Genomic DNA, 27491 nt, shown 5'->3' with positions numbered 1-27491 from the left:
AAAGGTTTGCAACCTTTTAGAAACAGCCATGGCTGTTAAAAAAGGGGTGTTTGAAATATTGCGGGAAAAATATATTAAAAATAATCTGGGAAAGAAAACGGGCCTGACCGAACCGGGTCGCGGGTTATTCCGGATTGAATTTTTCATTAATTATTTAATTAATTAATTAAATAATTGAAAGAAATTTTGTCCAAAAAGATTAATCAATCAATCGATCTTTGACCAAATCCAAATCCAAATCCGAAGCCGAAGCCGAATATTTCATTTTCCCTTCATTTCTCATTCACCTTCTTTAAGCTACACAAACTTACAATCCCAACAATTTCTAACGTACATTTGTACGAATAAAATAGAAGCCTCTCACAATACAGATTGTATACGACCAGTTCCAAGAGCAATTGATTGAGATATTCCTTTTGATTCTTCTCTTGGTTAATCAAGCTGATAATATACTGAATTTTCATATTTTCCATCCCACATGTTAATCATATTATATGAATTACTACACAATCATATAATGTAAGGTAAATAAGAGATTTTTTTAAGCAAAGAAGTAAAAGAACAATTTAGAATGCTTACAAACCTGAACTCTTGCTTATCTGGAATTTGGAGCTCCAAATGTTCTTCAAATGGCTTGAAAATCAAGTTGAGTTGCTCGTCTTTCACCTTCTCAAGAGTTGGAGGGTACCACTAAGGACAAATGAAGTAGTAACATAAGTTAGTTTAAGGTTCTTCTGTAATGGTTTAAATAAAAGATTGGACAAAATCCATTCTAATGCACTTTTATAGTGAATAATTCATCAAACCATAGTTTGCATATTTCTGTCATTTCTTTCTCATTTTTCCTTGAGCCGTGAGCCTATCGGAAACAACATCTCTACCTTCTCAAGGTATGAGTAAGGTCTGCGTGCATACAACCTCCCCCTCCCCTCCCCCAAACCCCACTTATGAGATTGCACCAGGTTTGTTTGTTGTTCTTTCTTATTTTCGTAAATCGTTGCACGACTCAATACTTCCTCCAGTCTCAGCAATCATTAGTTGTTTTGACAAATTGATTTTGTTTCAAAATATCTGACGACTTAGAAAAATAAGTATTTGTTACTTTTCTTCTTTGGATTCCCGTTACTGGTCCAATTAATGAGTGTTAATTAAGTGAAATGTTTAAGAGAGAGACAAAAGGTGGTTTGGTTCATATACTATTATAATTAAGGCTATTAGATATCTTTCTTAAGTGTATGCAATAACCTTATAATACAGATAATACAGACTGGATGTAGCATAATACATTTAAATTGGGTTGGTGATAATAACAAGTATGGATGTGTGATGTGTGATGTAGACAGGGAGCGCGGTGCACAAAATATTTTGCATTCACACAGGGTTCGGAGAATGGTCACTCCCCAAAGGGATATGATATAGACACCTACCCTAAAGCAAGCATCAATGGTTGCTTCAACGACTCTAACTCATGATCTACATGTCATACGGAAATAACTTTACTGTCGCTCTAAGGCTCCCCTCAAGATGAAGAGAAACATGTGGGGTCCATCCCCATCAAGAAAACAAAAAGGAGGAAACATATGCCAAAACTGGTTTTGGTTCTCGATTTGCAATTTGCAAATCGCAAGTTGCAGGAAACCAACTTCTGATTGGTTAAGAGTTACGACACTTCTTCCTATAAATGGAAGCCTTCAGCTTCTCATTTGAACACACCAATCTCATAGAGAAATATATCTGAGAGCATATAGAGCAGTATGAGGTATTCATAGTCGGTGTAGTTTGTGAGAAAAATAGAGAGTGTGAGCGATATTGTAGTGAGGTGGGAATCTCAAAAGAGAGTTATTCTTCTGAGTGTGTAGTGGTCCCTAGAGTACTTTACTCGGGGATACGGTGTGTAAAATTTCTCATTATAGTGGATTACTTTGCTCCCATTGGGCTCGTGATTTTTTTCCTTATTCAAAAGGATTTTCCACGTTAAAATCATTGTGTTCTTGGTGTTCTTTTGTTGATTACCGTATCTCGTTACTACGTTATTATTCAGTTGTTATTATCGTGAATATTATTTCTGTGGGGGGGGGGGGAGGTATTCATAACAATAGGTTCTGCTCGTTCATAGAAATAATATTCACGGTCGGTAGTACTATACTCAGTGAATAAAATGTCCGGAGTAAAGCACGAGGTAGTAAAATTCAACTGAGATAACGGTTTCTCAACATGGCAAAGAAGGATGAGGGATCTGCTCATCCAACAAGAATTACACAAGGTATTAGACAATGATGCCAAGAAGCCTGATACCATGAAAGCTGAGGATTGGGTTGACTTGGATGAAAAGGTTGCTAGTGCAATCAGGTTGTATTTATCAGATAATGTGGTAAATAACATCATTGATGAATATACATCATGTGAAATTTGGACAAGGTTAGAAAGCCTATACATGTCTAAAACGCTGACAAATAAATTGTACCTGAAGAAGCAGTTATATGCCCTACATATGGGTGAAGGTACAAATTTTTTGTCACATTTAAATGTGTTTAATAGATTAATCACGCAACTTGCCAACCTCGGAGTAAAGATCGAGGAAGAGGATAAAGCCATCTTACTCTTGAACTCGTTGCCATCTTCGTACGATAGTTTGGCAACAACCATCCTGCACGATAAAACCACTATTGAGTTGAAGGACATCACATCGGCTCTTCTACTCAATGAGAAGATGAGAATAAAGCCTGGAAATCAAGGACATGCTCTTATCACATAAGGTAGAGGCAGGAGTTACCAAAGGAGTTCAAGCAACTATGGTAGATCTGGAGGTCGTGGGAAGTCCAAGAACCGATCCAAATCAAAAGCCAAAAATTGCTACAATTGCGATCAACCGGGCACTTCAAAAGAGATTGCCCAAATCTAAGAAAGGGCAAAGGTGAAAGAAGTGGCCAAAAGAATGACGACAACACAATCGCCATGGTGAAAAATAATGATAATGTTCTTCTCTTCGTAAATGAGGAAGAGGAATGCATGCACTTGGCAGGTCCAGAGTCGGAATGGGTGGTTGATACAATAACATCTTATTCTTCCACAGCGGTAAGAGAAATTTTTTGCAGATATGTAGCAGGTGATTTTGGCACTGTGATAATGGGTAACACGAGTTACTCAAAGATTGCGGGGATCAGTGACATTTTGTAACACCCCGAACATTCGGACTAGGTGTGGATATGTTAAATGGGTATTAATTTGATATTTTAGACATGTGAAGTCCTATCGAGATGAGTATGGATGGAAATAGTTGTTTTAGAATCAAGATAGAGAGTGAGGAGCATAAGATCTGATAAAATCAACTAAGTTTACGAAAAGTCTGTCTTCCAACGGGATCTCGTGAAACTATGTAAGGAATTTGGGAAAACTTAAAACATTAAAGTTGTATCCCTTTGAAATATCTTTCCGGCGATATATTATGTAGCTCGAACAAATTTCTGAGCAAAAGGTTATGTGCATTTTATTGGACAATGCACAAAATGCGCGCCCATGTGCGCGCTCAGATGGTCTCGTGCACGACCGCGCACTTGTGGTAGTGCTACTGCCTTGATGCGCGTCCAGGTGCATGGGAGCACCCCGAGGGGTCATTTTTAAAGCCCTACTTCGTCTCCCACACCCCAAAACACAAAAATTTGCCCTAAAAGGGGAAACTCTCAAAAACCTAAGTCCTCCAAGGTCCCTCCATCATCCAAGATAAGTTCTAATGGTGATTCTAAGTCCTTAAGTAAGTTTTGAGTAGATACAGTGAATTAGCAATTTCAGCAGAGCTAGTAGAGGTAAGATTTGATTTACTTAGCCAGGTTAACTCTAGTGAGTGGATGACAGTTTGAAATTTTGAACACGTGTTAGAACCCAAAGAGTTTAAGTTAAACCCGAAGTATAGTGATATTGAGAAAAAAATATCAGCTAGGTAGTAAGAGAGCCAACTACAGAATAATAGCCTTTAAGAATTATCGAAAAGGGGTCTCCCCAAGATTGACAGTATGAGTAGAGTTAAATCATTAAGATTGTGTATGATAGTTGTGAATACATTAGCTGTAATTTACGTAGGTAATATAGTTTTTCTTAGTAAGAAGGATTGCTTAGAAGTAAGTCAGAAGGTGAGTCTTTATTGACGTAAAGTGCAAAGAATTACGGAAGATAAGAAAAGTTGTTCGGATCCCAACAAAAGAGAAGGATCAGCATGTACAAGACCTTAACCTTTGGTCTAATGGGGAGATGTGAAAATCGTCAGTAAGTCCAGTCAGAGATTTGAAACCCGCATAATTAGCATGGGATATAAAAAAACTATAAAATCATGACCAGTTATGTATCACGAGGGTAGTGCCATTGCACGTGACTCTAATATTCGGAGTATAGACTTAGCTCACAACAATTCTATAAGTGTTTTTAGGAAGTATCTTAAAAATATAATCAAGTATGGGAAGTACAACTCATGATTGAGGCAGGCAATAGATCTATAGTGAAAGAAGTTCACCGCTTAGCCAAGCTAGGAGTTCGACTTTCGGACACCGAAGATGGTGGAGTTGTTGTCCAGAAATGGACTTATTCCTTCTTAGTAGCTGAAGTGAAAGAGAAATAGATTGATGATCCCTACTGGTTACAGCTTAAAGAGAGGATTCACAAGCATAAGATTATGGCTTTTGAACAAGGGGGAGATGATGGTACTTTGAGGTACCAAGGCAGATTATGCGTTTCAGACATAAAAAGAGCAGATTATGTCTGAAGCCCAGAATTTCAGGTATTCTATTTACTTAGGTTCCACAAATATGTATCATGATCTTAAGGAGATTCATTGATGGAGCGACATGAAAAAGAACATCGCAAACTTTATGGCCAAGTGTCCCAATTGTCAGAAAGTGAAAGTCGAGCGACAGAAAGCCCATTGTTTTACCATAGAATACACATATTTTTTAGTGGATATGGTAAATATGGAATTTATAACAGGATTATCTTGCTCATTTTAAACGCATGATTTGATTGGGTGATTGTAAATCGACTTACCAAGCCAGCATACTTCTTGCTAATAAAGACTATAGATTCAGCAGAAGATTATGCCAATTTGTACATTCAGGAAATTGCCTGATTGCATGGGACCCCGTTGTCCGTCATTTCAGACCGTGGTGCTCAGTTTAAAATGAACTTTTAGAAGTTCTTTCAGAAAGGATTAGGCACAAGTTTTTCATCCTCATAAAGATGGCCAGGTAGAGCGCATTACTCAGACACTTGAGGATATGTCCTTGATGTTAAAAGTAACTGGGATGATCGCATACCTCTCATTGAGTTTGCTAATAATAACACCTACCATTCTAGTATCAAGATGGCACAGTGCGAGACTCTGTATGGGCGAAGGTGTAGATCGCCAATTGGTTGGTTAAAAGTTGGTGAAGCTGAGTTGTTGGGACCAAATTTGGTCTATTAGACTATGAAGAAAGTCAAGTTGATTCAAGAGCATTTGAAGACGGCTCAAAGCTGCTAAAAGTCCCATTCGGACGTGCGACATAGAGACCTAGAGTTTCAAGTTGATGATTGGGTATTTCTAAAAGTTTCTCCTATACAAGGTGTTATAACATTTGGGAAGGAAGGAAAGCTCAGTCGCAGATACATCGGGCCGTATATGATCCTATGAAGGATCGAACAAATAACTTATGAGTTGTAGTTGCCACTAGAATTAACGGTTTTACAACCAATATCTCACGTATCATGTTATCATTCAAGTTCCAGTACTTAGATACTCATGCCAGTTCAGTACTTAGATACTCATGTCAGTTCAATACTTAGATAGATATTAGTCCAGTACTCAGATATTCATGCCAGCTTAGTACTCAGATATTCATGTCAGTTCAGCTCAAATATTCGTGCCAGTTCAATATTCATATATCCATGTTAGTTCAGTATTCACGTATCCATGGCAGACCAGTATTCACATATATATTTCATGTTATGCGCATTATGATGCACTGTGAGGCTTGTGTTATACTATGATAGCTGGCATGTGTTTTGGAGAAATGTTGAAGGTAACTAACCTTTTCATTTCATACCTTATATTATAATATCCACATCCTTCAGTATTCAATCAACTCAGTATTCAGTCAAGGCAGTAGTCTTTCAGTTCAGTATCTTAGCAGTTCAGTAATCATGTATTCATTCAGTTTAGTATACAAGTATTCATGAAATTTCATGTTTTTACTAAACCCATTTAAGGTCCAAAGTTAGTCGAAGTTACAGTCAGGACAATCATTCGAGGGCGAATGATCCCAAGGGGAAGATAATGTAACACCACGTACATTCAGACTAGGTGTGGATATGTTAAATGGGTATTAATTTGATATTTTAGACATGTGAAGTCCTATCGGGATGATTATGGGTGGAAATAGTTATTTTATAATCAATACGGAGAGTGAGGAGCATAAGATCCAATAAAATCGACTAAGTTTACGAAAAGTCTGTCTTCCAGTGGGATATCGTGAAACTATGTAAGGAATTTGGGAAAACTTAAAACATGAAAGTTGTAGCACTTTGAAATATCTTTCCAACGATATATTATAGAACTCGAACGGATTTCTGAGAAAAATGTTATGTGCATTGTACTGGACAATGCATAAAATACGCGCCCAGATGGTCCCGTGCGTGGCCGCGCACTTGTGGCAGTGATACTGCCCTGATGCGCATCCAGGAGCATGGGAGCACACCCGCGGGGTCATTTTTAAAGCCCTAATTCGTCCCCACACCCCAAAACACAAAAAACTTGCTTTAGAAAGGGAAGCTCTCAAGAACCTAAGTCCTCAAAGGTCCCTCCACCATCCAAGGTAAGTTCTAATGGTGATTCTAAGTTAATCTCAATTTCCCAACACTTTATTAACATGGGTAAACCCTCCAAATCATTAGATATTCGATAGGGACATCAGTTTTGAGAGACAAAACCCTAGAACTCGAATTCAAGAAGATTGAACATCAAGAAGGTAATATCTTCACCCTCTAATTGATTATAGAATTGGATTAATGATTATAGACTACAAGTTCATGAGATATAGGTTGATAGTTTTGATAAAAAAGCATGAACAATTATAGATTTGGGTTGTTGATTGTTGATTATTTATTAAGGGTGTTGTTTATCTTATGAGTGATGAAGAATGGTATTGATTATAGCAAATTGAGATTTTAGAATTTATCTATGAGCAAGAGAATGGGTTGTTGGGTGTAGAAACACCATTTATAAGGGCTATGAGGCTTTATGCCCACCAAGTGTTTGAGAAAATGCCTAAGTGACCAAAACATGAGTATTATTGCTAGTATGGAATCCCTTTGACTTGTATTGATATATATTAAAGTTGAAAGGGTTGGCGAATGTTGTATTACGCTCAAGAGTACGAAGTTAAGGTATGTGAGGCTAACTCTCTATGTTTGGGAGTGTTAACGATTCTCCCTATACTACGTTTCTTTTACGACGTTACTAATTGTCTCACAAATATAGTTAAGCCTAGTTCCTTGAATAGTTGCAGAACTTCTATTCTCTAGCTTCATAATTCGTTCATGACTTTCATTCTGAACATTGTGAGCTCAGTGCGTAATCAATGTAGACTTGTGATTGATTCTCATGAGTCTCAATCTAGATTACTCAGCATGTTATAAATAGTTAAAGCTTTAGTTCTCATAATCAGTTCATGAATACTTGTCTTAGTCTAGTCATATTCATAATTCCAGTATCATATAACTCAATATGATTCAATATTTCATCATCATGTATTGCAGTATGATTCTCAGTTCCTTATTTTAAATTCTTGAATGTTGAACACCTGTAATTGGGCCTGAGGCCGTAGTTTATATGATTTATGCATATTTATGCCTGAGGCCGTAGTTTATATGCTTTATGCATATTTGGGGCTGAGGCCGTAGTTTATGTTTTATGCATGTTTGGGCCTGAGGCCCTAGTTTATGCTTTATACATTTTTGGGCCTGAGGCCGTAGTTATGTATACGTATACTTGGGACCGAGGCTGTAGCTTGTGCACATATATATTGGGCCAGAGGCCATAGTTTGTTCAGATAAACAGGTTGTTCCATTCAGAAGAGGGAGTATTCATATCTTTACTTCCTTTGTTTTGTTCGGTTATCAGTTATCATTTCAGTTATCAGTTATCAGTTATCAGTTATAATTTCAGTTTCAATTTCAATAGTTATCATTTCAGTTATCAATCATCAATTCTCAATTATCAGCTTAGTTTCAGCATTTATAATTCTTTCTTTCAGTTGCTTTACATACCAGTGCAATTCAAATGTACTGACGTCCCCTTTTCCCGGGGCCTGCATCTCACGATGCAGGTAATGATTTACAAGTTGACGATTCAGAGTGCTAGGATTCTCGTACCAGCTATTTGGTGAGCCCCAATTCTTTTGGGGAAATATCATTACTTAATAGTCTTTCAGTAATTACAGATAGTCAGTGTTTTCAGTACTTCATTAGAGGCTTCATAGACTAGAGTAATAGTTAGATAGAGTCGCAGACTTTTCATGTTAAGCTATGTTGGCTACAAATATGTTTCAGAATTATATTAGTATTTCCACACTTGATTTATATCATTCAGACTTTCAGTATATCGGCATGTGTAGTTTATCTTCCGCATTCAGTATGTTATGATGTCATATGTTGATTCAGCCAGCCAGTTGGTTCACTCGATCACATGTAGTCAGGCACCGGGTGCCGTGTTACGTCCAGGCCCAAGTTCGGGACGTGACACATTTGTATCAAGACAAATATTGGATGCATATTGGTTCTAAAAGACATGCGACATATACCTGATTTGCGAATGAACTTGATCTCGGGAATTGATTTAGACCGAGATGGATACGATAACTATTTTTCAAATAAAAAGTGGAGACTTACCAAGGGATCATTGGTGATTGTAAAGGGAGTTGCTCGTAGCATGTTGTACAGGACAAATACAGAAATATGCCAAGGTGAATTGAATGCGGTACAATATGAGATTTCTGCATATTTGTAGCACAAAAGAATGAGCCATATGAGCGAGAAGGGATTGCAAAATCTTACCAGGAAATCACTCATTTCTTATGCCAAAGGTACAATGGTAAAACTTTGTGACTACTGTTTATTTGGTAAGCAACATAGAGTCTAATTTCAGACATCGTCTGAAAGAAAATTGAATATATTTGATTTGGTATATTCTGATATTTGTGGTCCAATGAAAATTAAATTGATGGGCGGCAAAAAATATTTTGTTACTTTTATTGATGATGCTTCACGAAAATTGTGGGTTTATATTTTGAAAATCAAAGATCAGGTGTTTCAAGTTTTCCAGAAGTTTCATGCTTTGGTGGAAAGGGAGACAAGCCAAAAGCTAAAGCGTCTTCAAAGTGATAATGGAGGTGAGTACACTTCAAGGGAATTTGAAGAGTATTATTCGAGCCGTGGGATTAGACATGAAAAGACAGTTCCTGGAACCCCACAACACAATAGTGTAGCTGAGAAAATAAATCGCACCATTGTTGAGAAGGTGAGAAGCATGCTCAGAATGGCTAAACTGCCTAAGTCATTTCGGGGTGAAGCAGTTCAGACAACCTGTTACCTGATCAATAGGAGTCCATCAATTCCATTGGAGTTTGACATTCCAGAGAGAATTTGGACCAACAAGGAGGTGTCCTACTCACATATGAAGGTGTTCAGTTACAGAGCTTTTGCACATGTACCAAAGGAGCAGAGAACAAAGCTGGATGATAAATATGTTCCCTATATATTCATTGGATATGAAGATGAAGAGTTCAGGTACAGATTATGTGATCATATAAAGAAGAAGTTCATTAGAAGCAAAGATGTAATCTTCCGTGAAAGTGAAGTTGGGGCAGTGGATGATCAGTCAAAGAAGGCCAAGAATGGTATGATCACTAACCTTGTTACTATTCCTTCTACTTCTAACAATCCCACAAGTGCAGAAAGTAGGACCGACGAGGTTGCCGAGCATGGGGAGCAACCTGGTGAGGTTATTGAGCAGGGGGTGCAACTTGGTAAGTTTATTGAGTAGGGGGAGAAACTTAATGATGATGTCGAGCAAGTGGAGTACGCCACTCAAGAAGATGAACAACCTCAATCTCTGAGGAGATCAGAAAGGCCAAAGGTAGAGTCATGCAGGTACCCTTCCACAGAGTATGTCCTAATCAGTGATGAGGGGGAGCCAAAAAGTCTTAAGGAGGTGTTGTCCCATCCAGAAAAGAAACGGTGGATGAAAGCCATGCAATAAGAGATGGAATCTCTGTAGAAAAATGGCACGTACAAAGCTGGTTGAACTTCCAAAGGGTAAAAGACCACTCAAATACAAGTGGGTCTTTAAACACAAGAAAGATGGAAATGGCAAGCTGGTCAGATACAAAGCTCGATTGGTGGTAAAAGGCTTCAAACAGAAGAAAGGTATTGATTTTGACAAAATATTTTCACACGTTGTCAAAATGACTTCTATTCGAACAATCTTGAGCTTAGCAGCTAGCCTAGATCTTGAAGTGGAGTAATTGGACGTGAAAACTGCATTTCTTCACGGAGATTTGGAAGATGAGATCTATATGGAGCAGCCAGAAGGATTTGAAGTAGCTGAAAGGAAACACATGGTGTGTAAACTAAATAAGAGTCTTTATGGGTTGAAGTAGGCACCAAGGCAGTGGTACAAGAAGTTTGACTCATTCATGAAAAGTCAAACTTACATAAAGACATATTTTGATCCATGTGTATACTTCATAAGATTTTCTGATAATAACTTTATTATTTTGTTATTGTATGTGGATGATATGTTAATTGTAGAAAAGACAAGGAGCTGATCGCAAAGTTGAAGGGAGATTTGTTCAAGTCATTTGATATGAAGGACTTGGGCCCTAACACAACAAATTCTGGGAATGGAGATTGTTCGAGAGCGAATAAGCAGAAAGTTGTGGCTGTCTCAAGAGAAGTTCATTGAACGTGTACTGGAATGCTTCAACATGAAGAATGCTAAGCCAGTCAGCACACCTCTTGCTAGTCATCTGAAGTTGAGCAAGAAGATGTGTCCTACAATAATAGAGGAAAAGGAGAGCATGACCAAAGTACCTTATTCCTCTACCGTCAGAAGTTTGATGTATGCAATGGTATGCACTAGACCTGATATTGCTCACGCAGTTGGTATTGTCAGCAGATTACTCGAAAATACTGGAAAAGAACACTGGGAAGCAGTCAAGTGGATACTCAGGTACCTGAGAGGTACCGTAGGAGATTGTTTGTGTTTTAGAGGATTTGATCTAGTCTTGAAGGGTTATACAGATGCGGATATGGCAGGTGACATTGATAACGGAAAATTCACTATTGGATATTTGTTTACATTTTCAGGGAGAGCTATATCATGGTAGTCGAGGTTGCAGAAGTGTGTCTCACTCTCTACAACTGAAGCAGAGTACATTGCCGCTACTGAAGCAGGCAAGGAGATGATATGTCTGAAACGGTTTCTTCAAGAGCTTGGCTTACATCAGAAGGAGTATGTTGTCTATTGTGATAGTCAAAGTGCAATAGACTTGAGCAAGAACTCTATGTAATGCAAGGACCAAACACACCGATGTGAGATATCACTGGATCTGAGAAATGGTAGAGAGTGAATCTCTGCAAGTCCGGAAGATTTTCACAAGTAAGAGATATGCTGACCAAGGTGGTACCAAGAGACAAGTTCGAGTTGTGCAAAGAACCTGTCGGCATGCACTCAAACTAGAAGTCCGGTGTTATCTCCTTCAGGTGAATGGGTTTGGAGGGAGAGATTGTGGGGTCCATCCCCATCAAGAAAACAAAAAGGAGGAAACAGATGCGAAAACCAATTTTGGCCAAAATTGGTTTTGGTTCTCGATTTGCAATTTGCAAATCGCAAGTTGCAGGAAACCAACTTCTGATTGGTTAAGAGCTACAACACTTCTTCCTATAAATAGAAGCCTTCAGCTTCTCATTTGTACACACCAATCTCATAGAGAAATATATCTGAGAGCATATAGAGCAGTGTGAGGTATTCATAGGCGGTGCAGTATGTGAGGAAAAATAAAGAGTACGTGTGAGCGATATTGTAGTGAGGCCGGAATCTCAAAAGAAGGTTATTTTTTTGAGTGTGGATTACTTTGCTCCTCTTGGGCTCGTGGTTTTTTCTCTTATTAAGAAGGGTTTTCCACGTTAAAATCTTTTTGTTCTTGTTGTACTTTTTGTTGATTACCGTATCTCGATACTACGTTATTATTCCGTTGTTATTACCGTGAATATTATTTGTGGGGGGTATTCCCAACAAAACATACCTTTGGAGAATTATCCTTGTCAATTGTGACAGCCCGTATGCCCTTATAAATGGGAAAATAAACTCGATTTAGATTTAAAAGGGAGAGAATATTAGAATTCAACTTTCTTCATACAAATTATTTAGAAATATGCAAATAATTACCTCATAGATATCTCCAGATATGATTGTTCTTAATATGTTTATTGTAAGTCTGAATTCTTTCTTGAGGCATTCAGACAACGTTAGTTTTCTTCCTTCTCGAATCTGAAATATTCGAGATTATACATAATTAGGTTACTTATAAGATATTACATATATACAAATTTTTAGGATAGGTGTGATTGGCAACCTCGTGAAAATGACAATTACCCTACTATTACGGGTTAACTACACTAATATAGTACAAAAACTTTATACCGTCAATGCATATAATTAAATCCTTTGGTCTTCTACGTGTATATCAAAGCAAGTTTATTTTGGTCAGCTGAAGAATTACCGATCTCAGTGTTATTTTCAATCCTGTTGCGGATGATCTTTTAAGGCTTCCAAGCACTGGTAATCATTTCCTACTTTGCTTGCTTCAAATTCCTGAAAATGAAATAAGCATCAACTAATTAATGAGATCACTATGGTTTAAATTAAATAGTGTAAAATTATTTCACTATCAGTATATATAACTTAAATCGTTTGGTCATCACAAGGCACATAACTCAGAGTAAGTTTATATATATTTTGGTAAGGCTGAAGAGTTATCTTACAAGTGATTTCACAATCTCCTCCATGGAATCCTTGGAAAAGCACTCATTGATTATGGAAAGCCTAAATATATATATATATAATGCATCATATCCTCAAAAAGATTCTTATTATATAAATAAAGATTGCATTAATTAATATAAATGTGTTACTTGTTCAAGATACATCTTTCATCTATCTCAACTTTTGTTGAGAATTCTTGAATGGCTGATCTGATAGCCTTCTCTTCTCCAGTTCTTAAGCTCAACAAGCTCTTCTCCAAGTAAACCAATTTCTAACATTCATAGAACAGAAAATACATAAAGAATGACTAAAGAAATTAAATTATTATAAAATATTTATGTTCTTTGTACCGACTATCAGGTAAAGTTGACTTGCATAATGGGTGTAACTTTTCATAGCCTAATATGCATGATACCTAAAAAATGGCAATGCACGAAGTATCCTGCGTTTACGCAGGGTACGGGAAAGAGCCGGTCTATTCTAATGCAAGCATTAGTGGTTGCTTCCACAACTCAAATCCGTGACCTATATATCACACGGAGACTACTTTACAGTTGTTCCAAGACTTCCCTTCTCAAACGCTAAATTACACTGATAGTGTAAAAATTCTTTACACTTGGAACAAAAAGTACAATCTTCATATACTATAAAGTCAAGGCTAACAAACATCTCTATTTTGATTATCTTATGCTATCAATTGAAACTAGAAAAGAAAAAGTTCAGAGAAAAATGAAGCTTGAACTGACATCAGAAGGAACAAAATGAGTGGCAAGTCCAGCAGCAACCACTTCTTTACCCTTCAGCTTTGCCCCTGTTAAGCCCAAGTATTCTCCTACATATACAAAATATCAGTTGAATATATCAACCTTTTCCTCTTAGTTCATCATAGAAGAAATGCAAAAAGGTAAAAAATACTCTCCTATTATACAAATATCTTAATTTTATCCTTGTTATATTTTAAGTTCATTCGTACCTTTGGTGTTAGCAAATCATCTCATATTTTCCCTTATACCTTAAGGGGTCGTTTGGTTGGGAAACAAGTTATTCCAAAATTAATTATTCCGGGATTATTATTCATTCTTCCCGTGGGGATAAAAATAACACTACAATCACGGTATAATACCGCAATTTTATCCCAAACCAAATATGAAATAAACTCATCTCAAATTTAATCTCGAGATTAATTATCCCTTATCCCTCGTACCAAACGAGCCCTAACTGTGTTCCTACGTGAAGTATATATAACTGGAGGTAATTTTAAACTATAGTCAAAAGTAATTGGGCAAATTTATTTGGACCTTTTTCCAGAGTACTTTGACACGTTAAATTCATCTATCTAGTCCATCTTGGTCCTCCGTTAAAGTCAAGGACAAATACAAGATAATTTACTAACTTTAAGCGAATGAATAACTCTAAGTTTTTCATATAGTAATAGGTAAATTTGGACCTTTTTTTAAGAAGAAAAAGAACATATGTAATGATCAATTTAAACATGGGAAGATTATACATAATATATATATATATATATATATATATATATATATATATATATGTGCGCTCGCTCGCACATGTCCACTGATATTTGAATGCTTACCAAGTCTACCAGGAAGCCGTGAAAGCATATATGAGAAGCCACAGTCAGGATGGAATCCTAATCTTGTTTCAGGAGTCGAAAAATACTATAATACCAATGAAATAATTGTTAGATATATATATTATGATATATCTTCTCTTACTTATGAGATTTAAGTCAGAATTATATTGCATGTAATGGAGATGTATGTGTATAGTGTATACTAACAGATTTTTCAGTGACAACAGAGAAACTCATTGACACCATTAAAGATCCACCTCCCCCCATACACATTCCATGAACAAGAGCAACCTGTCAAGTATATTATCAACAGTAATTAGAAAGGGTAAATTCTCTATGACCGGGTTAGTTTTACGTATGATTATTCAAATTTATCTATTTATAACAATAAAGTGATAAAATTGTATGACCATTCCATTTGTTACGTTAAAATAACTGAACTTTATTTACTATTAGTAAATTCAACAAATCTTACCAAGTAATAGTAAAGTCAAAACTATGTTTTCTCAAATTAAAGTTACTCTGATTTTTTCTACCAATAAAGTCGCTAAACTTTATCCAATAACTATATATGACAGTCTGTCAACAAACCTATATATCCATCAAGGTAACATTATTGTTGTAGAGGATAAAATTAGTTTGATGTGACAAACATAATTTTCTGACCTTACAATTATAATGGGTAATGTATTTGACGTGACAAATAATAATTTTGTGACTCTACTATTATAATGGATAATGTTTAATTACTTTAATGTGACAGAAATTATTTTACGACTTTACTATTATGATGAATAAAGACCAATAATCATACGTGATATTAACCTAATCTATGATCTCTCCTTTTGTTTTTGTTCATATCATATAGTACTAATTAATGAATTGTAGAGGAGCATCACACAACTTGTACCTGTGGTTTCTTATATGTATGAATGTGGTAGCAAAGCCAATACATTCTATAAACAACTTCAACGCAAGAATCCCCTAAGAAGTACAGGCAGCCAAATAGCCAATGTCAATCATTTAATAGTTTTAGAGTATACAACTAAACATATTTTGTCACCCCAAAAATTGAAAAAAAGAAGACAGTTACTTGTCTTTCTGCCATCATAGAACATTCTCAAGTCCCCACCAGCAGAAAACGCTCGGCCAGCTCCCTATTTTGCATTACATACAACCCAATATCAAAAAGAAGAATTAAACCGAAGAACCGCCCAACTAATCTCTCAAACTAAAAGTAACTATAGTACATGTATAATTTATCTATATCTATATTTTTAAAAACACGAATACCTTTGGCAAAATATCGTTCGCCCTTTTTACCTTTCTAAAATAGATTTCACATTGGACAAATATGTAATTTAAGTTATTTTCCTAACATGAAGGACTTTAAGATCATTTAAAATTTGGTTATTAAAATCTTTCCTTATTGAATTAGGTAGAAAGGTCCTAATATTAAGGACTTTAAAGTCATAAATTATTTCTCTATTTGAATAATGTAATATAAATATAATACTTTACATGTTAATTTTTGAATTTTAAAATCAACTTATAGGAAAATTATTAAAGTTTGTAAGAGATCGAGAAGATTCAACACCAAACTAACGCGAGTCTGTACCATACATAAATAGTTAATTAAGACGTCTAAGCCAAAAACAGATATTTTTTAATATTTAAGTATATTTTATATATGCATATATATTATATGGTGAGAAAGATAACATAAATGTGTTTCACTTGATTTGTTATTCAATTGGTTAAATCACCTTTTTAACATTTAATAAGTAAAATCTTAGTTGATTTTAAAGTTCTAAATACAATAAAAATAATAAAATATAATTTTATTCAATGGTAAAATGTATTTTTAAAGGTGAAGATGGATCAACATGTCAACTGTAATACATCCAAGGTAATTTTTTTAATATTTAATATTTCAAAATTAACTGAAAAATTATTTATTAAATGCTTATTTATTTGAAGTAGGTAGGAAGTCTTTAAAATCAATTAAGATTTCAATTATCATATCTAAATCATTTCATTATTTGAACCGCGTTGCATAACAACTTCACAAACATATAGGGCAAACATTTTCATACACAAATCTCTAAATGACCAAAGGATTTAATTTTTAATTTGTGTTACTTGACAAATCTTTAAAGAAGCGTGATTAATTTTTTTATTTTTTTTATTTTCAGTATTAGGTCGCAAAAATAACAACAGTTTTCATGAAATATTTTAAGTTCTCATAAATCACAATAAGTTTTCTTAACTTCGGAGAAAAATGACTTCTTCATATATTAAACTTGCTAAATAAGAACAACGTTCATCGTTTTCAGGAATTTCTTTAATTTTTGATATATATTTTTAAGTAACTCAAATACATTATCTAATAACATTTAGATAATGTTATCAGATAACTTAAATATGTATTTCATAATAAAAAAAACTTGTGTGCTCAGTAATATGGGTATCCGTGCAAAGCGCGTACTCTAAGACTAGTATATATATAACTGTATACAATTAATATACAATCTATGTATACCGGCTAGAAAAGTAAACATTGAATATAACTGGCTATTTGTGTAACAATTCCTATCAAAAAATAGGTCAAGTTTGACAAACAGTTCCGAAATTTCAAACTCCTTTGTAGACAAATAACTTGAAATTTAAATGAAGAAGGGTAGATGAGTGAACTCATTACAAATCGAGTTTTAAAACGTGAGTCACCAACCTCTGATTGATTATTAAAAAAAACATGGTTAAAAAAAAAGATACTTACCTTGATGATAACAAGTTGTGCATTGTCATCTTTCTCAAATTTTCGAGTTTTTGACCTAGAACCAATGGCTTGTACAAGGAAATTAAAATGTGTTTTTGTTAATTGGGAAGAGGCCATTTAAAACAATTCTTGAATTGAATAATCAGATTTAATTTCCTTCTGGCTATTTTGTAAAACATACTTCTTTTGTAGAGATGACATTTAACCGGTTAGAACTATTTAAAGTGAGAACTCTAACACGACCAATTTCCTCAGCAATAACAACCTGGTAAAAAGTTACTTGTCTTGAGTCATGATATAAGTTGAATCTTTACGATAGTGCACACGAACATCTTAGATATATTTCACCTATGGTCACCCAATTTTGTTCACTAATAAACTTACTACAAACTAACTTTTTATCATATTAAATTAATAAAATTTTGGCACGATGATGGTATGAGTTAATTAAGCTTAAAGAAAGAAGTGAGAATTCATATCGACCGACTCCAACTTTATTTGGGATTAAGGCGCAACTGTTATTGATGTAAAGTAACATATTTTTATCTGTATTACAAAATTATTTTTTGTCCGTTGAAGTATGATCTCATTTAAAAGGTTAAGTTGTTAAAGAAAACACATAATTATTTACTTAATTATATTTTTAATATACCAGGGTAAGATAAATATAGTTGTCTCTCATTGATTGTGAAAGACTTTTCAAAGGGGTTTATACATAATGTCTTAGACCACTTCACCTATAACCCTAGAATTAGGTTACACCTGCCGGAGGGTGTTAAAGAAATACATTTATCCCTCATTAGTTATAAAAAGATTTCCAAAAGAGTAATTTCTTAGATCATTTCAACTAATGTCTTAAGATTTTGAACCGAATGCTCAAATTTCACACACATAAAAGATTACCTCTTGATCTGGTTTTAGCATTGCTTGAGCCATGGGATACTTAACTGCAGAGAATATCATTTGCTGGCTCAAATGAGAACTTCGAAATTGGCTGGTAAAACAAAGAAGAAAATGCACAAGAAAAGAAGAGGACCTTAATCCTTATATATATGCTTTTGAAATATCAATAAAATCCTGGTAGCCATGTGCAACTTACATATTTGTCACACCTCTTTTTTCCTGCGGGGACATGGGGATAAGGAAGTTTTTCCAATTAAAGTGACAATATTCGAAATGGAATTATTTATTAAATTCAGAGTCGCCACTTGGAATAATTATGGTGTCCCAAGTCACCAGTTTATTTCAAATCCCAAATCGAGGAAATTTGACTCTATTTATGGTCCGCGAACACAGAAAATTGGGTAAGGAATTCTGTTAACACGGGAGAAGGTGTGAGGCACTCCCGAGTTCCGTGGTTTTAGCACGGTCGCTTAACAATTAATACTTGGCTTAATTATCTGATTTAATACATATTTGAGACATATTGTTCATTTTTACCTTTTAAAACCGCTTTTAATAATTTATGGAACTTGTTTGAACAAGTCGCGATGTCGCATACTCGTTTATTTTTTGTACTTACTGCGAATCGCGCCACGTGAAACGCACCCGCGAACTACAACATGTATTATCAGAAGTTGTGGTCGAGTCACGTGAAACACACACTCGAGTTGGGGTTTAGGTATCGTGACCATGCCACGGAAACCGAGCTCATGGCCACGATGATTTATTAATCGTGTCTAAAGCAAAGCTACGATGTTCATGATTATTTCTTTCTACGTTTGATTTTTATTCACATAATCTAATTTGAACTAAAATCAGTGTTCGACTTAATCATTATCAGTCTCCAATATGGGCTGATTCAGAGCGGTGCCTGAAAGCAGAGCACCGACATCTCAATTTTGCGAATTTAATACCTTTGCATACATGGTCACAATCCCATTCAGATATTTTGATATTAGAAAAAAGAAAGAAATCACAACCAGTGCATTCATCATAATAGTCATTTAGTTTCGCCAGAAATCTACTACTAATATTCGACATATCCTCCATTTTAATACACAAAATGAACTCTTTATCATGTACAAATGCAGTAGAAATTAACTTTGGGCTCATGATTCTTAAAATGCCAAAGACCAGTTGCCTATATTCATATAGTCCAAAACAAATTGAGCCATAAAGCTTACATGTGATATAAATAAACTATCATAATAGTAACACTGCTTTCAGCAAATCCAAATCCAAATATCATAAATTCAACAATTGAAATTACAGACAATTGGCTTTTCAAACACACAGGTAGTAGTAAACACCAAACAGAAAAAAAAAAACAATAAACAAATTTAATAGCTAAACATGATGGCTCTGTGAATTCAAAACAAACATGTAACAAGAATAAACTCATATTTCAATTATGAATTCGACAAAGGGTCATATATGAGTATGGCGTACCTCAAACAAGAAATCGACAGAAAGTGACCAAATGAGATCTTCAGATTTCAATTGAGTGACCCAAAGAGGAAGCTTAGAAGGGAATGTCGAAATGGAACTTTGGATAGCAAAGCTGACGAGAAGATGAGACTGTGAACATGTCTGTCTTTGTGTGTATGTATGTGTGAGCTTTCGGTCCCTTTGCTGAGACTGAGGTGAGAGTGTCAGCAACTATTCGGACGGAATGGATAAGAAGAAATCGGCGGATCCCCCTGCTTTTTTTTGGGGGGGGGGGGTCTATCCGTGCTCTCTCTTTTATCTTCGGCCTCCGAGAGGTGGGGGTCGCTGCTCTTCTTTAGGGAATAGGGAAGATATGGGGGGTTGTGAGTGGGGAAGCATGGGGGACAAAAACAATAGGGGGACAAAATATGGGGGACAAAAATAATGGGGGGACAAAACATGGGGGACACAAATAATGGGGGGACAAGACATGGGGGACCGGTATGGTGGAGACACGCGCGGAAAGACGGGAGCGGGAAATATTCAAATACGGTAAAAAATTAGGTGCTCATAGCATGCCCCTCTTTGCTTGGAAACATTAAAGGTTTTCGGGCAAAGATAAAGTGAGCCGAGTGACTTAAGTTTTGACCCTATCGTTATTCAAGAGAGGAAGAAAAAAGTAAGGGTGCAACCGAGTCCTGGTTTTGGACCGCCTACATATCCCGGATTATAAGGGAATCAGGTCGCGTGTAGTTCAAGGATAGTGATGGAATGATGAGTTGGAGTGTCGAGTGAGGTTCCGTCGAGGCTCCGGTCTGTGGTCTTGCTATTACATCAAAATTGAAAGAAACTAGACAAGCCTATCAACTATGAGTTACAGAATTCCTATCTATAAGTCTTCTGAACTTTGATCTTGAGTCTTGGCTGGTTGTTCATGCGGACTCTGATATGAACCTTGATGCTTGCTAGCTGTAGGTGCTAGTTCATTCTTCTACGGCTTCTTCTGAGCAAGGCGAGAAATGTGAAGCTCGTAACATCAGTCAGGTTTTAAGCAGTCCATATCCTTTACATTTGCTTCTGCATTTGGATTCACTTTCTTTTCCTTTTCTTTTCTTTATTTTGGATTGAGACTTTTCTTTTGTTCATCTCGAACCATGTGCCTCGAGGTAAAACCTGCTTAGACATCACAACAAATAAACGAACAAAATTTTCTGCCCCAGTTTTCACTAGGAAAATTTCGTGAGTTATTGTAACAAAATTCTAAACTACTTCTTTATTGAAAGCAAATAAATAAATAAAAAAACGGGAATGGTGTATCCTGAAAAAGTCATGATCCCAAAAGAATGTCTCAACTAAGTATTGGTGTACCTTATGTTGGGAAAACGTGGCAAGGTAATGGGAAACCCTATATTAGCAATGATATCAGGGAGTGGTGCACCATGCATTTAAACTCAAATCAACTTGGGAATGAAGTATCCTATGTTGGATAACACATCTAGGGATTGGTGTAACCTATACTGAAAAGGAAATGTAACCAGGGGTTGGTGCCCTGTATTACTGAAAAGAAAATATAACCAAGGATTGGTGCCCTGTAGAACTGAGAAGGAAATGTAACTAGGGGTTGGCGCCCTGTATTACTAAAAAGAAAAATATAACCAGGGGTGGGCGCCCTGTATTACTTAAAAGGAAATATAACCAAAGGTTGATGCCCTATATTACTGGGAAAAAGAATGTTGAATCCCCTTGGCGAAAAAGTTCTAACTGGGTTAAAATATGAAAAACAAGACTGGACAAAGAATACTTCTACCCGGATTAAACCAAATTATGCAAACATGGGCGAAGAGTACTTCTACCCGGAATTACGAACTGGATCCCCCTAGGTGAAAAGGTTCTACCTGGGTTAAGCTACGAAAAGCAACCTGAGCGAAGAGTACTTCTACCCGGAACTATGAGCTGAATCCCCCTAGGCGAAAATGTTCTACCTGGGTTAAGCTACGAAAATAACCTAAGCGAAGAGTACTTCTACCTGGAACTAATAGCTGAATCCCCTTAGGCGAAAAGGTTCTACCTGGGCTAAGCTACAAAAACCAATCCTGGGCGAATAGTATTTCTACCTGAAAACTATGATTTAGATCCCCTAGGCGAAAAAGTTCTAACTAGGTTAAAATACATAAAACAACCTGAGCGAAGAGTACTTCTACCCGGAACTACAAGCTGAATCCCCCTAGGCGAAAATGTTCTACCTGGGTTAAGCTACGAAAATAAACTGGGCAAAGAGTGCTTCTACCCGGAACTATGAGCTGAATCCCCCTAGGCGAAAAGGTTCTACCTGGGTTAAGCTACGAAAAACAACATGGGCAAAAAGTACTTCTACCCGGAAATATGAGCTGGATTCCCCTAGGCGAAAATGTTCTACCTGGGTTAAGCTACCTAAATAACCTGGGCGAAGAGTGCTTCTACCCGGAACTATGAGCTGGATCCCCTAGGCGAAATGGTTCTACCCGAGTTAAGCTACGTAAAACATCCTGAGCAAAAAGTACTTCTACCCGGAACTACAAGCTGGATCCCCCTAGGCGAAAAGGTTCTACCTGGGTTAAGCTACGAAAAACATCCTGAGCGAAGAGTACTTCTACCCGGAACTATGAGCTGGATCCCCTAGGTGAAAATGCTCTACCTGGGTTAAGCTTCGTAAAACAGCCTGGGCGAAGAGTACTTCTACCCGGAACTATGAGCTGGATCCCCCTAGGCGAAAAGGTTCTACCTGGGTTAAGCTACGAAAAACATCCTGAGCGAAGAGTACTTCTACCCGGAACTATGAGCTGGATCCCCTAGGTGAAAATGCTCTACCTGGGTTAAGCTTCGTAAAACAGCCTGGGCGAAGAGTACTTCTACCCGAAACTATGAGCTGGATCCCCCTAGGCAAAAAAGTTCTACCTGGGTTAAGCTACGAAAAGTAACCTGGGCGAAAGGTACTTCTACCCGGAAATATGAACTGGGTCCCCATAGGCGAAAAGGTTCTACCCGGTTTAAACTACGAAAATGGGAGGTATGGACAGTAATGATGCATGCTGCAAATAAAGGAAAGTTGAGATTTCGCGAAAACTTACCTTTGGTAACATTCGCCCGTTGAAAATCCCCATTCTGCACTGCTTTGATCCTGCTTCAAACAAAGAAAAATTTATGAGTTTTTAAAGTGGTGGTCGGTTTGTGGCCTTGATGCCCTTAGTTGTTCGAATTCACCCCTCCGCTGTCGAAGAACTGATTTTGTCAGTGTGATACCGAGGTTCCCGAATACTCTGTATCACTTTCTAGAGACATTGTCTTTCTGACGGTGCCCCTGGCTGTTTCATACCCGGATGTCCATGGTACCGCTAATCCTTGTCCCTAAGTCAAGGAAATTTTCTTTTAAAATCAAACTTAGTGGTCTTTCACCTAGAACCAATGTTTGTCTATAGTGCTTATCAACTTTTCCCATGAAGCAAGTCTTGCTTAAGAGACCTTTTCAGTTTCTTTGAGACACTTTGTCCGCCTTATCAAAAGAGATCACATATGGATTCTTGCCTTCGTTAATGCCGTATATGCTCCAAATTATGCTTGGTATTACGGGAAAGCTGTAGCCAATTTTGCAGCCATCTTTGCTTTGCTTTGCTTTTGATGCAAGATTAGACCGAAAGAGAATCTAAGAAAAATTATGGAAAAGAATAGAAGAGCAATTGGAAATGAAAAAGGAATTGTGTCTAAATAAAAGGTGTCCCTTTCGCGGAGAGAAATAAGGAGACTTATCTGAAGACATGTGCCGACTTCAATGAATCATGACATGCATTTTGGATTGGACGCCTGATCTGTCTGAGCTGTCTAATTCTCAAAATACGTCGCAAATGTTCATCTTGAAACTGTCTTAGTTGTGCTCATGTCGGAGCATGGAAGACCCTCATTCGGCTAGTAGCGCCCTTGCGGGTTTTCACTAACTCACCTCTCTCATTTCTATAATCACTGGCGCCTTACAGTGCCCATACGGGTTTTCACCGATAAGACTCTCTCATTTCTTCTTCTTCTTCTTCTTCTTTTTTTTTTCACTAAGATACGACCCGCGGGAAGGTTGGCTGATGCCCCTGGCATGGGGACTTCAAGTATTCTCAAAGATCGATAAGAAGTTCTTAACAGGAAAATGTGAAAGGAACCTTGAACTGAATTACAACCTTTGGAACTGTTTCTATAGGAAAAACCGTAAGATAACAATAAATTTCTGCCCCAGTTTTGGAGTATTGGGAATATGGATCTTTGTTGCAATGGGACCGAACCTAGGGTAAGGCTACCTACGTATCCTTTCGGAATCAGGTCGGACGTAGTTCAATGACTCAAAAAATTTGCTCAAGTACACATGTTCCAAAAGGTGGAAAACAAATGAAGAAGAAAAATACAACTTAAAAGGGGTAACAAAAGGGTGACACTTTCTTGGAATAGCGAGCAATGGTAGCCTTCGTCATCTCGATCTAAGAAAATCATGGGCGAAAGTTCCACAGTGGGTATATATCAGACATAATATCTTTTGACTGCATCTGCATTAATAGTCATATCTGGTACCCGTCCTTCTTCGTCTACCAAGTGCAAGGCCCCTTTTGGTAACACTTTCTTGATGATGTAGGGTCCTTTCCAGTTTGGGGCGAACTTTCCTTTAGCTTCTACCTGGTGTGGAAGAACGCATTTCAGGACGAGTTGGCCTACCTCGAAGTACCTTGGACGCACTTTCTTGTTGTAAGCGCGTGCCATTCTTTGCTGGTATAATTGGCCAAAGCACACTGCTGCTAGCCGTTTCTCATCAATCAACATTAGTTGTTCTAATCGGGTCTTTACCCATTCTGCATCTTCAATCTCCGACTCCACAATGATCCGAAGAGAGGGAATTTCGACTTCGGCCGGTATTACAGCTTCTGTCCCATATACCAACAGATAAGGAGTTGCACCGACCGATGTGCGAGCAGTCGTGCGGTATCCCAGAAGAGCAAAAGGCAACTTTTCATGCCATTGTCTCGAGCCTTGGACCATTTTTCTAAGAATCTTCTTGATGTTCTTGTTCGCCGCTTTAACGGCTCCATTGGCTTTTGGCCGGTAAGGGGTAGAATGGTGATGCATAATTTTTAATTGTTCGCATACTTCCTTCATCAAATGACTATTGAGATTGGATGCATTGTCAGTGATAATGGTATTTGGGATACCAAAACGGCAGATGATGTTGGAATGAACAAAGTCTAACACTGCCTTCTTGGTGACTGCTTTGAAAGTGACAGCTTCCACCCACTTCGTGAAGTAATCAATTGCAACCAAAATGAATCTATGCCCATTTGAAGCCTTTGGCTCAATTGGCCCAATAACATCCATTCCCCAGGCAACGAAAGGCCAAGGAGAGGACATGGGATGCAACTCTGAAGGTGGCGAGTGAATCAGGTCACCATGAATCTGGCATTGGTGACACTTGCGAACAAAACTGAAGCAATCTCGCTCCATTGTAAGCCAATAATACCCTGCCCGCAGAATCTTCTTCGCCAAAACATATCCATTCATGTGAGGTCCGCATACCCCCGAATGTACTTCACTCATGATCCGCTCAGCTTCTGTTGTATCTACGCATCTCAACAAGTTCAAATCTGGGGTCCTTTTGTACAAAACTTCCCCACTCAGGAAGAAACCGCTGGCGAGCCTCCTTATAGTTCTTTTTTGATCTCCCTTAGCGTGCTCTGGGTATTCTCTCGTTTTCAGGAATCGAATTATGTCATGATACCATGGTTCACCAACTGGTTCTGTCTCAATTGTATTGCAGTAACCGTGTTGATTCCGAACTTGGATTTCTAGTGGATCGATATGGGTGTTTCCCGGATAAGGGAGCATCGAGGCTAAAGTAGCCAAAGCATCTACTAGCTCGTTGTGAAACCTGGGAATGTACCTGAACTCGATGGATTTGAATCTTTTGCTCAAATCTTGTACACATTGTCTGTATGGAATAAGCTTGATGTCTCGAGTCTCCCATTCACCTTGGGCTTGCCGGATAAGCAAGTCAGAATCTCCCATAACCAATAGTTCATGCACATCCAGATCAAGGGCCATTTTCAAACCCATGATACATGCTTCGTATTCTGCCGTATTATTGGTACAGAAGAACCGAAGTCGGGATGTTGCAGGGTAATACTGTCCAATAGGTGAGATGAGGATTGCCCCGATCCCAACTCCTTTGATATTGACAGCTCCATCAAAATACATTTTCCATAGAGGGTTGTCATCTGGAACTACTTCCTCTATTGAGTTGACCTCTTCGTCTGGGAAGTATGTGGTAAGTGGCTTGTACTCGTCATCAACTGGATTCTCCGCCATATGATCGGCCAAAGCCTGTGCTTTCATCGCAGTGCGAGTGACATAGACGATGTCGAACTCAGTAAGCAGGATTTGCCATTTTGCGAGCCTGCCGGTGGGCATTGGCTTTTGGAAAATATACTTCAGAGGATCCATTCTGGATATGAGGTAAGTAGTATAGGCCAAAAGATAATGTCTCAACTTCTGAGCGACCCAAGTCAAAGCACAACATGTCCTTTCTAAAAGGGTGTACTTAACCTCATAATTTGTGAACTTCTTGCTCAAATAATATATTGCTTGTTCCTTTTTGCATGTCGCATCATGTTGCCCCAGAACGCATCCAAAAGAATTATCCATCACTGATAGATACAAAAACAAAGGCCTACCAGGTTCAGGTGGGACCAGTACAAGGTTTTTTGATAGATAATCTTTGATCCTGTCAAAAGCATTTTGGCAATCGTTTGTCCACTTGATTGCAACATCCTTTTTCAGCAACTTAAAGATGGGCTCGCACGTGGTTGTGAGCTGAGCAATGAACCTACTGATGTAGTTCAACCTTCCGAGCAAACTCATGACCTCCTTTTTGTTCTTCGGGGGTGGCAGATCTCGAATGGACTTTATCTTAGATGGATCCAATTCGATGCCTCTTCGACTGACTATAAAACCGAGGAGTTTCCAGATGGAACCCCAAACGCACATTTGGCTGGATTGAGCTTAAGGTCATACCTTCGAAGACGTTCGAAGAACTTTTTCAAATCATTCACGTGGTCAGTCTGTGTCTTTGATTTTATGATGACATCATCGACATATACTTCAATCTCTTTGTTCATCATGTCGTGAAAAATGGTGGTCATGGCCCTCATGTAAGTTGCCCCTGCATTCTTTAAACCGAATGGCATGACCCTGTAACAATAGGTGCCCCATGGAGTGGTGAAAGCAGTCTTTTCTGCATCGCCCTCATCCATTAGAATATGGTGGTACCCAGCATAGCAATCCACGAACGATTGTATCTCATGCTTTGCGCAATTATCTACAAGAATATGGATGTTCGGCAAAGGAAAATTATCCTTCGGACTTGCTTTGTTCAGATCTCGGTAGTCAACACAGACTCTAGTCTTTCAATCTTTCTTTGGCACAGGCACAACATTTTCCACCCAGGTGGTGTATCGTACGGCTCTGACAACATTGGCGCTCAATTGCTTCATTATTTCCTCTTTGATTTTATCACTCATGTCCGTTTTAAATTTACGCTGCTTCTGTTGGACTGGTGGAAAATCATGATACGTAGGAAGCTTATGAACAACTAAATCGGCGCTTAGACCAGGCATATCATCATA

General features: G+C 37.5%; 1 pseudogene; it reads right to left on the bottom strand.

Moving 5' to 3' along the window:
- Window positions 1–510: 510 nt before the first annotated feature.
- On the bottom strand, window positions 511–18467 carry LOC104089918 (3-hydroxyisobutyryl-CoA hydrolase-like protein 5; annotated as a pseudogene).
- Between the last annotated feature and the right edge of the window lie 9024 nt (window positions 18468–27491).

The sequence above is a fragment of the Nicotiana tomentosiformis genome, chromosome 6 (assembly GCF_000390325.3).
Source record: "Nicotiana tomentosiformis chromosome 6, ASM39032v3, whole genome shotgun sequence".
Lineage (NCBI taxonomy): Eukaryota > Viridiplantae > Streptophyta > Magnoliopsida > Solanales > Solanaceae > Nicotiana > Nicotiana tomentosiformis.
The sequence above is the reverse complement of the archived record's forward strand: the minus strand, read 5'-3'. Positions and strand labels throughout refer to the sequence as shown.